The sequence below is a fragment of the Mixophyes fleayi genome, chromosome 7 (assembly GCF_038048845.1).
Source record: "Mixophyes fleayi isolate aMixFle1 chromosome 7, aMixFle1.hap1, whole genome shotgun sequence".
Taxonomy (NCBI): domain Eukaryota; kingdom Metazoa; phylum Chordata; class Amphibia; order Anura; family Limnodynastidae; genus Mixophyes; species Mixophyes fleayi.
In genome coordinates this window covers 146,652,321-146,667,858 of record NC_134408.1, presented here as the reverse complement: position 1 = coordinate 146,667,858, position 15,538 = coordinate 146,652,321, and the positions used below count along the sequence as shown (strand labels likewise).

General features: G+C 49.2%; 1 protein-coding gene across 1 annotated transcript in view; it reads right to left on the bottom strand.

Annotated features, from left to right (window-relative positions):
* Positions 1–10,348, bottom strand: part of GPBAR1 (G protein-coupled bile acid receptor 1) — a 32,426-nt gene extending 22,078 nt beyond the window's left edge. Inside the window, exon 1 of the mRNA XM_075178687.1 lies at positions 10,234–10,348. The gene's annotated coding sequence lies outside the window, so the exon portion shown is untranslated. The remainder of the gene's footprint in view (positions 1–10,233) is intronic.
* Between the last annotated feature and the right edge of the window lie 5,190 nt (positions 10,349–15,538).

The following is a 15,538-nucleotide window of genomic DNA, read 5'->3' as shown; positions in this document are numbered from 1 at the left end:
AATCTTGCTTTCGCCGACTGGCAGGAACGGCTGCATGGCACTGCCCGGTTGTATCATATCACCGGTGCCATGAAGGTGGAGCTGGCTCTGAACGCCCTGGAAGGGGATGCCAGGAAGACGGTTCTTCTTCGACCCAAATCAGATAGGGACACCCTGGACGCCATCTTCAAAATCTTGGGAGGATTGTACGGTGACACCTCCTCTGCGGCAGTTCTGAGGAAGAGGTTCTTCGGGCGTGTGCAGAGAGAAGACGAGAGTCTAACCCAGTTTGGCAACGCTCTCCTAGAATTGGCGGGAGAACTCTGGCAGAGAGACCCACGGGGGTCGGCCGCCATGGGAGACTCGGATGTGCTACTGCGAGACCAATTTGCCCTGGGGCTCTGGAACGTGCCACTCCGGCACATTCTACTGGACAAGGTGCGGGACCAACCTCACCTGGCGTTCCAGGAAATACAAGCGGAGGCTGTGTCCCGGGACAGAGATGATCACTACGGGCCTTATGCGGTAGCGCCCCAGCAAGTCCTGCTTACCAGTAGCCCGTCCGAAGCAGAGGCCCAACCGTTGGAGAGTTGTGTGAAAGATCTAAAGGAAGCTCTCTTAGCCATAAAGGAAGAAGTCGCCCAACTGCGGCAGGAAGTCCGTCGGCCGAGGGATCGCCGAAGTGAAGGGGGACCTATGGAGGAACGGCGAAGCGCCCCCAGGTCCCAGCAGGGCCCAAGACCGGGCGTTCGCTGCTGGAGATGCCAACGCGTGGGACATTATGCCCGAAACTGTCCCGAACCTCCAAACCAGGCACCGTTAAACTAGAGTCCCTCGCGGTGAAAGGGCCACCCGCGGGGGAGATGGGGGCAAACCCCAACTTCACCAACTCTGCTGATTTGGTGGGGGAGTGCCCTACCGTAGTAGCCACGTTAGGGGGTAAACCACAACAGTGTCTGCTGGATACGGGGTCTCAGGTGACCACTATGTCGGAGCGGTGTTTCCTGGAAAACTACGCTCACCTGCAGAAGAGCCGGGCCCAAACGTGGATTAAGCTGACCGCCGCCAACAATTTGCCCATCCCTGTCGTGGGAGTAGTCTGGTTGGAAATTGAAGTATGCGGACAGACCTTGGGAAAGAAGGGCATTCTGGTGGTTGGTGGAAAAGAGCTTCGTCATGGCCCGGTGATCCTGGGGATGAACGCCCTACAAAATTTGGATCAGGCCTTATTCCACGCCAAAGGGGCTCGATACTGGAGAGAGTTGGACGTACCCCGGCCCGTGCAGCAGGTTTTCCAGAGAATGGTACGACGGTGTGATGAAGAACCGACTGAGTCGGGACTGGAGCTCCTTGGCTACCTACGGACCAACTATCGACAGACGGTCGAAGTACCCCCTGGTCAGGAGGTGCTGCAATATATGGAAGTGAGGACAAACCGGAGATTAGAGGGAAGAGTGGTGTTGGTGGAACCGGTCAGTCCGGAACGAACGGCGGAAGGACCTCTTGTAGCCCGTGCGTTGGCCAGGGTACATCGAGGAAGGGTACCCGTGCGGTTATGTAATGTGCAGGACCATACTCAGACGATGGGGCCTGGTACGACTGTCGCTCGAGTTATCGCCGTAGAAGCAGAACAGATTGGAGATGACCGGCAGATACGTCTCAAACCCGCGTCAGGACAACAAGGGGGCCTGGCGGTCCAGGTGGAGGGTGACGATAGCCTGTCCCGCGAGTGGAACGGCAACACCATTTTGGAACAAATGGATGTTTCCTTGGAAGGGATCGAGCCTCGAGATGTTACCCGTTTACAGCAGATATTGTGGGCCAGACAGAAAGTGTTCTCCCGAAGTGAAGAGGATTTTGGGTACACGGAGGAACTGGAACATAATATCCGTACCGGAGACAGTCTGCCCATTAGGGAGAGATATCGGCCAATCCCGCCCAAGTTGTACCAAGAGGTCAAGCTGATGATTAGGCAGATGTTGGATAGCCACGTGATTACCGAAAGTAAGAGCCCGTGGGCAGCTCCTATCGTCTTAGTACGAAAAAAAGATGGCGCTATCAGGTTCTGTGTGGACTATCGGCGGTTGAATAGTTGTACTGTCCGCGACGCGTATCCATTGCCCAGGATTGAGGAGTCGCTAGCTGCGCTAGGAAAGGCGAGATATTTCTCCACTCTGGATCTTGCCAGCGGATACTGGCAAGTACCAGTGGCGGCAGAGGACCGGCCGAAGACGGCCTTCATCACACCAATGGGTCTGTTTGAGTTCTGTAGGATGCCGTTTGGGCTCACTAATGCTCCCGCCACCTTCCAACGGTTAATGGAGAGATGTCTGGGAAACCTGAACTTCGACGCTCTCCTGATCTATTTGGATGATATCATCATCTTCGCTCCCACGGTCAAGGAACATCTGGATCGTCTCGACGTCGTCCTACAGCGCTTGGAGAAGTTCGGCCTGAAGTTGAAGCCGCGAAAGTGTCATCTTCTGAAATCTCGGTTGGAATACCTGGGACATATTGTGTCCCGGGATGGGGTGAGCCCCACTCCGGATAAGGTTTCTGCGGTGTTGGACTGGAAGATCCCTCGAACGGTGACGGAACTGAGAGCATTTCTGGGGTTAGTGGGCTACTATCGGAGATTCATCAAAGACTTCGCGAAGGTGGCTGGCCCGCTACACGAATTATTGAGGGGCGTTGCCACTACGGCTAAGAATCAAGCCATAGCCTGGGGAGACGCTCAGGAAAAGGCTTTCATGACGCTCAAAGAAGACCTGACGACGGCTCCAGTGCTGGCGTACGCTGACTTCGAAAAGCCCTTCGTTCTGTATACTGATGGAAGTCTCAAGGGCCTGGGGGCCGTGCTAGCACAAGTCCAAGACGGCAAAGAACGGGTCATTGCCTACGGAAGCCGGAGCCTGCGGGATTCAGAAAGAAACCCCGATAATTACAGTGCCTTTAAGCTGGAGTTGTTAGCAGTGGTTTGGGCAGTAACCGAAAAGTTCACGGAATACTTGACCGGCGCTGAGTTCGACATAGTGACCGATCACAATCCCTTGGCCTACTTGGGCACGGCCAAGTTAGGGGCGCTGGAACAGCGCTGGATGGCTCGGTTGGCCAAGTTCGGATATAAGATCCGGTATCGACCCGGAAAGGCTAATGGAAATGCGGATGCGTTGTCCCGTTATCCCCTGCAAGGGCCGGAGGGGCCTAGTGATGAGGACAGAGAAGGGGAGGAGATCCCGGATCTGACCCAGTTGACATCTCCTGTTTGTGCTCTGAGTGTGCCCAAGACGACCGTAGATTGGGCCGAACGGCAGGCTCAGGATGCTCCATTGCGGTGTGTCCGCCGATGGAAGCAACAGGGACATTGGCCCTCTAGTGAAGAACGGCGTCGACTGTCCATAGCCGGACGACGGCTATTGCACAGATGGGATCAACTGGCAGTGAGGGAAGGGGTGCTAGTTCGCCGAGCCTACCTGGAGCAAGAGCTCCGTCCTGTATGGCAGGTGGTGGTGCCTGAGTCCATGGCGCGGAACTTGGTACTGGAAGCCCATGAAAAAGGCGCTCATCTCGGGGCGGCCAAGACCCATCAATGGCTACGCAGACAGTACTGCGTACCTGGCGCCAAGGCGTTGGCGGAAGAGGTCTGCCGAGCCTGTCCACGATGTGGGGTAAGTAAGGCTGGAGAGCAGCATGCGCCCGTGCAAACCATTCAGACGGGGCGACCCTTGGAGCTGCTTATGATTGATTACGTCCTGGTTGGGGAGTCAAGTAGTGGTCATAGCTACGCGTTGGTCATGACCGACCACTTTACAAAGTTCACCGTCGTTGTGCCCACACGAAATCAGACGGCGGAAGCAGCTACGCGCGCCATTGTGGAGCACTTCATTCGGAGGTATGGGTGCCCGGAGCGAATTCACTCGGATCAAGGAGCCTGTTTTCAGGGACGCCTCATGGAGGGTCTGTGTGACACTTATGGGGTACAGAAGTCCCGGACCACTCCTTATCACCCTCAAGGTAATGGCGCCTGTGAAAGGTGCAATCGGACCTTGCTGCAAATGCTCAGGGCTCTGGAGGCTGGGCAAAAGAACCGCTGGCCGGAGTACGTGCAGGACTTGGTGTGGGTATACAATAACCGGGTACATAGTACCACCGGTTATACCCCATACTTCCTTTTGTTTGGGCGGCCTGGAAGGGAGTGGCGTGATTTGGACTTGTCCGTCCCCGAAGAAGCGGACAGATGGACTCCCAGCGGCTGGGTGACCGAGCAGAAGAGGAAGCTGAAGATTGCCGGGGACGTGGTGAGGGGGCAGCTACGGTCCAAAGTCCATCACGGGCCAACCAACAGCACGGCTTCCCCCTTCGTAGTGGGTCAGCGGGTACTGGTAAGAGTTAAGAGGTTGGGAAATAAACTCAGCGATCGGTGGGAAGTGTTGCCACATGTAGTGCAACGGCGCATGGCTCCTGACCTTCCTTTGTATGAGGTGGTTCCTGCGGAAGGGACTGGAAGACCGCGGGTGCTACATCGGAATATGTTACGTCCCTGTGGTTTTCTGGATTTGCCTTCCGACGTCCAGGAGAGAAGTGAGCCAGATCCTATACCCGCCCCGACGGGGGTGGATTGGTGGGCACCAATGACCGCCGACGACGTTGTTACTCCAGATGCTACTCCAGTGGACCTGGACCTTCCGACACCGCCGCTTCAACCCAGAAGATCGCAGCGGCCAAACTTGGGCCAGCCTGGAGGACGTTATACTGACCCGGATTTCGTGTGGACCAGGGTTTTGTCGGCAGGGACTGCCGACATTAAAAACGGGGGAAATGTAGAGGACTTACCTGTCCGGGGCCGTCGTCATCCCTCGGGCGGCGGTCCACTCCGTTCAGCCGGGACGGTGAGCCAATCAGGGCTCACCTCCCGGCCATTTCAAAAAGAAGCATGGCGACGGACCAATCCGGGCCCGCCATGTCATCACGTGGCGTCGCGTCGACGCTACGTGATGACGCTAGCGCGGCGCCGACTATTTAAGTCGGCGCGCGCGCCGCCATGTTTAGTTCGACGGCGGAGAGAGTCAGAAGAGGACGTGTCGCGGAGAGCTGCGGGATCAAGACCAGAAGACAAGCCAGCGGAGACCAGCAGTGGCGGCAGAGAGCCCTTGTTAGGGCTAAGAGCGCCTCTGCTGCCTGAAGACCGGCGGGATCAAAAGCAGAAGCCGGCGGCAGAGCAGAGAAGCAGCGGCAGGCGGGGAAGGAGTCCAGGAGAAGCTCCCCGAAGACAGCCCCAGGTAAGGCCTTGCCAGGCAACTCCTCTCCCGGGCCCACGCCCGCAGTACATATAATAAAGTCGGGCACAAGGCCCGTTGGCACTCTATAGTAGGGGCACAAGGCCCAGGGACCTGGGCACTAGGCCCCAACGAAGTAGTGGGCCAGTAGGCCATTAGTATACTGATATAAAGGGGACAAGCCCCTGTTAGTTAGAAAGGGGGAGTCAGAGCCCCAGAGGTACAAGGGCACAAGGCCCTTAGGTAGTTAGGGGCCTAGAGGCCATAGGAAGGCCAGAGGGCCTGGTTAGGGGCTGGTAGCCCATCTGCTATTAAGGGCACAAGGCCCTCAGCTAGTTAGGAAGGCCACAGGCCTCAGGCAGGGGCTAGGACCCCCTAGGTAGTAGGGCATAAGGCCCTAGTGAGTGGGCTCAGAGCCCTGGGTTAGAGAGGGGGCTGAGGCCCATTAGTCAGAGCAGAAGGCTCTGTGTGTAGCTGGGCAGAGACCCATGGTGTGCAGGGCCTAAGGCCCTGGTGGTGTGAGGTAGAGGCGTGGGAGCCTCGTGAGAGTAGGCGCGGTCCTGTGTGAGGTGAGCACACGTGGTTAGGAGGTACGGTCGAGCGTAGGCTCCCGTGGTGCTGTAGCAACCTGCTGGTTGGCTAGCAGCGGTGTGTTCGGGTAAGTAGCGGCAAAGTACTGTAGACTGTATCTATTTATTCTGTCTGTGTGGCGAGTGTAGTTTACATTACAGTATTTTGGTGTGCGTTCTAACTGTGTCCAGGGGCAAGACGTCAGGCCCCCATTAAAGGTAGGCTCTTGTTTCCTGTGGTTTTCCTGTGCTAACCCGTGCTGTGTGGGGACAAGTGTAAGTAACAGCATACACATAGTCAGGGGAGAACACACGTAGTGTCCCTGTCCCTTAGGTCCCCGGGGTCACACTGGTACCCAAGGGGGGTGGCTGAGTGAGTTGGTGGCAGTGCAGCACACCTTGAGGCAGTTCCAGGGGCGGCCGTGGTTCTGATCAAGGGTCCTCAAGGCCGGTTCCGTGCAGGTGGACCTGTGGTTCCGGACGAAGGGACACGTGTGAGATACCCGAGTACAGGCAGTCGGGCGGTTCAGTTCGATCGGCTGTTCCGTGCGGCAGTCGGCCCGCGGGTTAGTGTGCTGTTTTACTGAGCCTCAGCCGGGCTTAAAGAACCCGTACTTAGGGCCTGTGTGTGACTCCATAGCAAGAAGGCAGCTTCTTGGTAAGACCTGGGTGAGGGGGTTAGGAACCGCCCTCCGGTTTAGGCTGTGAACACCGGCTGGTGTTCCCCGTAGCGTGTAACTAGTAGTTCCGTTAGTGCACCACATTTAGTTAGTCCTAGTGTTTGACGTAGTTGCGTTGCCGACCATTAGAACGTTGTTAGGGTCGGGTCGCCGTTTGTAGTTAGTCCAGTTTGTGGGTGCCATCTTAGTTCACGGAGAGCGAAGAGGGAGGCTGTGTGTCTTGTCATCCGCAGGAGTCGGGAAGGTGCAGGAGAACCGGATCGGAAGTGGGAGTGTCCCGGTGAGTATCACGCTCGATTCCTCCTTTCGGTTAGGCCCTCACCGGCAGGTGTGTGAGGCACTTGAGGCGGGATTAGTCCTCGGATTAGTCTTGGCCTTCAGTGCCTGAAGTCCCCCGCGTCTTGGCAAGAACAAAGTGAGGAGGCGGCAAGGAGCTTGGACTGACCGTGTCTTCGTCCCTTGCCGTAGTCTCGGACAGCCCTTACTTGGTAGACTCGGTTTAACTGTGTGTTTCCCTCTTAGGCGTTACTTGCGGGCGTCCGGAGAAAACCCAAACCGGGACCGAGGTGGGATCCAGTCATCCACGCGGATCGTGGTAAATTCGGAGGTATTAGGAGGTAGTCGCCCTGTGAGGCACATCTCCTTTAGGGACCTTACACTAGGTCGGGTGCAGGGGCAAACGCAGGATTTGTAGAGGGGGGTTTCCACACCACACCGCCAGTGGGAGTGCCCAGCATGCATGGGGGCGTGGCTATATATTAGACAGTGCTTGGCTGCTCTCCAACTCTTCCTATCCCCATAATATACAAGGGCAATGCTGCATGCACTACTGTTAGGTGCACGCAGCTCTCCATTTTCAAGCAGAGCCGTGTGAAGCTGGGGCAGGGTCCAGCCACCTCAATTATACAGTGCCTCAGGCTTGGAGTGGGGTTTCCAGGCACTAAGAAACCCCCCCTCGGTTTGCCTATGGGGTGTTCCTCATCATCATCATCATCCGCTACTTACTTACACCTGAACTTGACCACCCGCAAACAAAGCCGACTTTTCAGCCAAACCTGCCACTACGTCTCGGTCTGAATCCGTCCGCAATTGTTCAAACATCCCTTCCCTCCCCCTGTTGCGCCTCTTCAACCGTAGGGAGGCAAAAAGACGCAAGTCTGATTAGCAGCACTTGCTGATGTACGATGCCAAAATAAAAAAGATACGCTATCTAAACGGGCGTACGTCTCACTATAAATCAGACCCTCAGTGTGACAATTACTAAGCAGTGAGACGGGATGTCAGTGGTGAAAGGTGTCTAAAACAAAATGCAAGACATTGACGAAGAGATTCTATGGTTTACTGCAATTTTTGTACATCCATGCACTGTTAGTAATGGGCTCTAATATTTCCATGGTTGATGCGTCCGTATATGTGTTACTGCCAGGTCATTTAAAAAAGCGTCTTCTGCCTTTCTCGTAAATGAAACTGAACATTCATGAGACACACGGGTCTCTCTATTAGGTAGAGAAAAGCCCTCTCTTGCAAATACGCCATTATTATTATTATCATCATTTATTTATATAGCGCCACTAATTCTGCAGCACTGTACAGAGAACTCACATCAGTCCCTGCCCCATTGGGGCTTACAGTCTAAATTTCCTAACACACACACACACACACACACACACAGACACACAGACACAGACTAGGGTCAATTTGTTATCAACCAATTAACCTACCAGTATGTTTTTGGAGTGTGGGAGGAAACTGGAGCACCAGGAGGAAACCCATGCAAACTCCTCCCAGTGCTGTAAGGCAGAAGTGCTAACCACTGAGCCACCGTGCTGCCCATGCAAAGGCCCCTATTTATTATATACTGCGATATCACAGATTTTATATCGCAGTGACAGAAAACCTGTTAACAGCGCAACTTATTATTAAATTATCCCCAGTTTACTTTGGAGATAACACTTTTCTCTACTTTATAAATAGACCTATTAACAAGGATCATGGCGGATTAGACACTGAAAGAAAAAAATGCTATTTTTATTTACAACAGTTTTTTGTCATTGGAATACCTGCATAATTCATTGTTTGTTTATTATTTTTTTTATAAATTTTTTAACAATTTTTTGCTTTGTTCTGGTAAGTGAAACTTGAAGCCCAAGTGATGTCTGCAAGCTCCACCGCACATACACAAAGTCATGTCGCAGACGCACTAAGACGGTGAAGCGGTCAGACTTCTGTTACCGCCGACAGCCAATATCTCTGGGTGCTGAGCATCGCTCACCTGATCCGACGATATTTCAATAATAAATTGCGGCGATAAATTCTATCCCTGCGATAAGCGCAATAGAAAATCGGTGTTATCACCGCACGTTAATAAACAGAGGCCATAATCTCACTTCTCTGTTATAGTAAAGTGACCACACATTCACAGGTATACAGTCTCACTAAGAGTTGGACACAGCTCAATTTATTACAGCAAAATGTGCTCCCTGCGTCCACATTACACTTTTTGCACATCCATGACTTACACTTGGAGAAGAGGAACGGGGAAGAGTAGGGGATGTAACAGTAAGCCCAGCACAGTAAAGGTACATTCACATAACTCTGTTTTAGATAGAGGTGAGCACAGCCCTGCAGATACACCAGTCGGGAGACGTATCCGACTCGGAGCTCTACCCCTGGATTAAAGATCTGTGCTGCTGATGAACATGTATCTCTGGTAGCCGTAGAGTGATTTTGACACATTTAATTGCAGGAAGATATATATCTCACAAGATGCTCTACGTACGTTAATATATCACTCATCTCCCTAATACAGCTGAAGCATTGGGCGTGCTTATAAAATAAAATATTTTAAATATTCGGTTTAGATATTTTAAAATAAACAGCACTAAAATATAATAGCTACTGAGCATATAGAACAAGGGAAGTGGTGCTGTGCGAGTGTCCATACACACGGCGCGAGTAGAGATTTTTAGCAACACCTCCAACATACAGAACAAGGGAAGTGGTACTGTGCAGTACACCGTGCATACAGAATAGGAATATATACTGAGAATTGCATACAGAATGAGAGAAGTGGTACTGTGCAGTACGCCACACATACGGAATAGGAACATATACTGAGAATTACACACAGCATACAGAACGAGAGAAGTGGTACTGTGCAGTACCCCATACACACAGAACACAAAGAGATGCAAAATATTGCATCCAACATACAGAACAAACTAAATTGCTGTATTCAGTAATTAATGCATATAACATATACTGGTAAATCTATCGAGCATACAGAGCTAAGATAAGTGGTACTGTGCGGTTGTCCATACGTACAGAATAATAACAGATAATGAGAATAACACCCAGAGAAGTAGTACTGTTCATTTGTCTGTACATACAGAATAGGAACATATACTAAGAATTCCATCCAGCATACACAACCAGGGATTTAAACATTACATTCATATTGCAGTTGTTCAGACTTGTATTCTGCAGGGAGAATCTGATCTGTGCAGCTGAAGATACAAATGAGAATAGAAAATAAATCCATCCCCTATGTAGAACAACTCGACAATTAGTCAATGTTACCAAACAGGAAAACTTTCAGCTCTAACAATGTATTTCTTGCAGACATTCAGCTGCAGATGTTTAGAAAGGTCTGTAAAGGATAAGGGATGGCTGTAGTATGTAGCAGATTAGCTGGGGTACAAGGGCCCCAGGGCCCCAGGCAGTCTGTACCTGTGTGAGGTGGGATGGGGGATCCATCCAGGTATCTCCAGTCCCTCCGGCAGTCTGACTTCTGTGTGACTAGACCGGCCACAGATGACTTCTCTGCTGAATAAGACAGCCAGGGGAAGTGTTAGTGTCTGTTCCTCCTCCTGACCCCCCTCCCTCACTAACACAACTAAATGATGTGGAGGAAATCCTACAGCAGAGGACAGTCACTGCTGCAAGCAGGTCTAAGACATTACTAATTCTGGAGTTATATTTAATGCTGTTCCAGCACATCACCATCCACAAACCCATGGAGCCTCTTTTTATCTCCAACACTTTCCCTCCTTTCCAGAAACTACAAGGGAATTATAGCATACCTCCAACATTTTGAGTTCCAAAAGAGGGACAAATAAGCCCACCCCCGTGGAGCCCAATCACCACCCAAGAACTTCCTTGTTTGTGCATGCACAGTAGCGCTTTTTGGACAGGTGTCCTGCCCCACTACCTCCTAGATATATATAGTATAGGGGGGATTTGAAAAAAAAGTGATTATATATTTATATATATATATATATATATATATATATATATACTATGTTTTCTATGTTTTTTTGGATGATCAGCTATCGTTCTTGTTAGTGTATCTTATGTGCGGCCCAAACCAGCTCGTCGTCTTCCAATGTGGCCCAGGGAAGCTAAAAGGTTGGACACCCCTGTCCTAGACCACCGGGGAAACTGGCTGCTATGGAAACAAAGCGTGGCTCTCTGATAGCGGGACAAATTGTAAGTCGGGTGGGACAGCGGGACAGTCCACTGAACTCGGGACTGTCCCGCTAGAATCGGGACACTTGGAAGGTATGATTATAGAGATATAAAAAGGTCTGCGCGAGAAAGTGTCAATAGGTTGGTGCAAAATATGATGCTTGCAAAGTATGACAGTTCTAAAGCATACATGTCCACTGTCCCGGAAAGTGTGGGAGACTCCCACATTTCCAGAAGTCTTCCTCCCAGATATCACCCACTTTGCTATTGAAGTGGGCAGAGAAGGGACTTAATGACGCAATTCACGCAATCACAGCTCTGTAAACCGTCCCCCCATATCCTCTGCACTCAACACCCAACGCATTTCTGATTCTTGTGATCATGAGGTTGGTACATAGGAGCTGCCCAATGTCTGTGCTGCCGCCACTGACCGTATCTATGCAATGACATTTTTCAGCCATAAGGTGGAGAAGACATGTGAGCACCCCCAATCATTTTAAAAAGTTGGCTTCTATGGTACATACAGACATTTGTATTTTGCATTAGTCAATCATTCCCTATACGTTTGAAATGCGTCTCTGGGCACAGGTCTGAAACGCATTGGGTAAGACACACCTCACACTGACATCCAGGGCACAGATAAGGGGGACGGAGAGAGGGCCTCATACACTCCCCACAACAGCTTGGATCACGCTTGATTTATATTGTTGAAAATGTCAGTAAATGGGAGATACATTTTTAGCTTCACTCCTACAGAAGTCTCCACTATAACCAGCAGGTGGCAGTATAAGTCAAATCCTTTAGTAAATGAAGTGTAATATATGAAGCTATAGAGTAACAGTAAGTCCAATGACATTAACAATCATATATGCGTTTATTTAAAGCAGTTGGCTTTAAATAAAAATACAATTGTAAAGCCCTACGGAATTTACTGGCGCTATATAAAAAAATGATGATGATGATGATGATGATGATTATTTTCTCTCTTTGTTTACCCTGGTCTCCTATCTTGTTCTCCCTGTGCAATACAGTGCACATTATTAGTTCTCATCACGCCCAATCTTCTTTTTATTTTATTAACCACTTTTTTACTTCCTAACTATCCTTTCTCTTGATATAGTTACTTCACGCATTTCGCTGTCTCATCACCGCCTCTTTGTTCATTTTATTTTACCTTATACTTATAACACTTCCGTCCTTCTTTCCTCCCACACGTCATCAATGAAGACCTGGGCACCAGGAAAATGGTGGCTGCCAAATGTGAGTGCCATGCAGCCCCTAGTGCCCATTCAGAGCCCAGTGTGAAGAATGGACCCTCGGATGAGGCTGCCGTCTCTGTGATACACTCAAACACTCGATTGGGGGAATTTTGCAGATCCCAATAGCATAGATCACGTCTAAATGTTATTTGTGCTCAGCTACCCAGAAATCGCATGTCTACTGCTCAACAGTCCTGGGTGTTCTACCAACAGTTTAATTGGGGTACGTCCACTCTTCGGAACATAAGGCGAAAAGGTGTGTACAGTAGGCTGTTGTTGTACCCCCAACAGAGTTGTGCTCAGCCCAACGATCCTGGTTTCTAAGGTTCGGAGCATGTTCAGCAGAGTACGGTTTAACCTCTTACACATTTTATATCCTCTGGGTGGCAAGTGGTTGTTCAAGACTCCCTAATACGGTAGACCTGGAACAGCTTCTCAGTCCCCTAGACTCAAAACTGTCTCCTTGGCCAGAGTGGAAACTCTGAGATTAGCCATACACTTGAAGGAAGTAGTCCCACAGCTTATGAGCAGTTGTCAATGAGTTCTGATCCTTAGTGGACACCAAGATATCAGGACACCAGGACACCCGCTTAAGGGGTCCAGTGGTTACAATAGTCCTAATAATAGACCCTGTTATTCACATAATTGATCCCATCTTCTAACTAGCATCCTGGCCTTGAAAATATAGAGGTCTCTCTTTGTTGGGCTTGGTCCCTCTCTGCAAATATTACCGTAGTTAAGGCATATCTTTGTCATCTCCTTGTATCTGTTGCTTCTTCTCCTGCATGTGAAACTCAGGTGTGCTTGAGGGTAGTCCCACACCCTCAAGCATTTGATGTGTTAACACAGAATGCAACATGCTAAAAATGCAAACAGAAAACAAAAGAAAGACTAAAAACTGCTGGGGGTGGATATGTTCAACAATACAAATAAATTGTAGACTGCCTAAATAACTCTTTTTTTCGCTTTGTAGCTACTGTTGAAAATGAAAGGGTCACCGATACTAGAGGAAATATATAAACCTACTGCACTGTAGGTACAGCTACATTTACTAGAGAACAGGTGTTACTAGAACTCTGGAAATTAAAAGTAGATAAGTTAATGGTCCGTACTAACATTATTATAAGAACTAAGCAGTGCTTGCAGCATCATTAATCAATCGCTTTAACCAATTACTGCTGACTGATATAATTCCAATTGAATGGAGAAAAACTAATGTATTTCCATTATCCAAAAAAGCAGTAATGAAGAGTTTGGTAACTGTATATATTTGAATCTCAAATCGATAGAAATTATTGGAATCACTTTTAAAAAAATAACAATAAACTGTTGACTTTTGAGAGTCTGAAAAATTGCAAGATCTGAGGCAGGTTGTATTTGTTGCTAGGAGATCATGTCAAACGAATCTAGTGGAACTAAGGCTGGTTACCTACAGACATTAGGCAGACTAATATTCTAGAGAGTCAAATGCATATTTGTTGATTTAATTTACTTTTCTTTTGAGCAATTATTTTAAATATTAAGATCACTTTTCCCTTCAACCCTTCGGTGTTGCCGTGAAATCATCAGCTATTCTGAGTCTTTAGAATCTATTAATGGGGCATTGGGAGAATGTTTTTTTTGTTATCTGGTCTAATAACATTTCCTCTAAGTTTATACACAGGGAGGTGCTATATTGACAAAGATAATTGTATTATAGATTTTAAATTTTAATCAATGTAATTTATCTGTTGGCGGCGAGGCTCATCTTCCTTTCTCGCCGCTCCTCTTCTGCCTCACCTCTCTGCCTTGCCCTTCACTGGCTCCCCTTCCCCTATCGAATTCTTTTCAAACTTCTTACCCTCACCTACAAGGCCCTCTCCCACTCTACTGCCCCCTATATCTCCAACCTTCTCTCCATCCACACTCCCGCCCGGTCCCTGCGCTCGGCCATTGACCGTCGCCTCTCCTCCCCTCTAATAACCTCATCCCACTCCAGAATTCAAGACTTCTCCCGAGCTGCCCCCTTGCACTGGAATGACCTCCCTCGCTCCCTCGCTCCATCCGTCTATCCCCTAACTTGTGCTCCTTCAAACGGGCACCCAAAACTCATCTCTTCCTCAAAGCCTACCAGCCCTCCACTTAACCCTCTTTCCATGCTCGCTCTCATCTCCTGGATCCTCCTTTGAATAGGCTGCGCTTGCTCCCCTCTGACTCTCTCTGTGCCGATTGTCTGTTGCCCTCCCTTTAGGATGTAAGCTGTAATGAGCAGGGCCCTTCTCCCTCCTGTCTCTCTACCTTCTCTTCTGCTCCAACCTCAATATTTTTGCTTTTCCTGGAGCATCTGAAGTCTTGGTATTACTCGTTTATTGTTCTGCACTGTTATTCCCTGTACTGTCCATTGTTTGTACTGTGTTCGGCGCTGCGGAAACCTTGTGGTGCCTTATAAATAAATAATAATAATAATAATAATAATAATAATAATAATAATAATCTGTTGCTCACACAGTCAGCCTCTGATATTGTTGGATCTTTTAATAAAAAATAATTATCGGCGGCTTATTTTTAGCACTAAAGACGCAGACTCAAACACCTATTTGAGTGCCAAGGGTGGGCATAAGAACTCTTTGTTAAAAATTATTCCAAAGAATCACTTATTATGAATAAAAAGAGCTGAACCCTAGATGGTGACTATGATAAAGAAGTATATTTTGGCTTGGCTGTGACCATAGAGCACCCTGTCCCACATCAGGTAGAGCTGTCCTAAAATAGAGGGCTTTCTGCAAGAAGTACGTCACCTAATTCTAGCAATCACCCCAGTGCGTCTCAAACCAAATCTTTTTATCTTCTACCACGCCCGATTCCAGATATACCGAAACTCGCCCAGAAACTCATAGGCCTTATTCTCATTGCATCTAGATGCCTAATAGCACTCAATTGGAAGAAAACAGACCCTCCTATGATGCTCACCCTAGATAGCAAAGATTGGAAGATATACAGGTTTGAGCATCTCACCAGTATAATCCACGACCGCTCACAACCAATTGCTCTATTTGTAGTTGTAGCGCCTAGTTGTCACAATATGAGCTCAGCACTGCCCAGGGCCAGATTAAGGGATCAGTCCACACTAGGCTAATATGCTTATAGCGCCCTCTCACCTTCCACGCCAGGCTAATAGGCGGTAGGTAGGTATGAACCTGTCCTTAATTTAAAATTCAGCTTCCTTCATTCCCCCACCAATGTGAATGTTTATAAAAACTCAGCTCCACCTGGTTGTTTAAAGGGTCACGGCAATCGTTGCTACTCCTTTCGTAGGCATTCGAATCAGA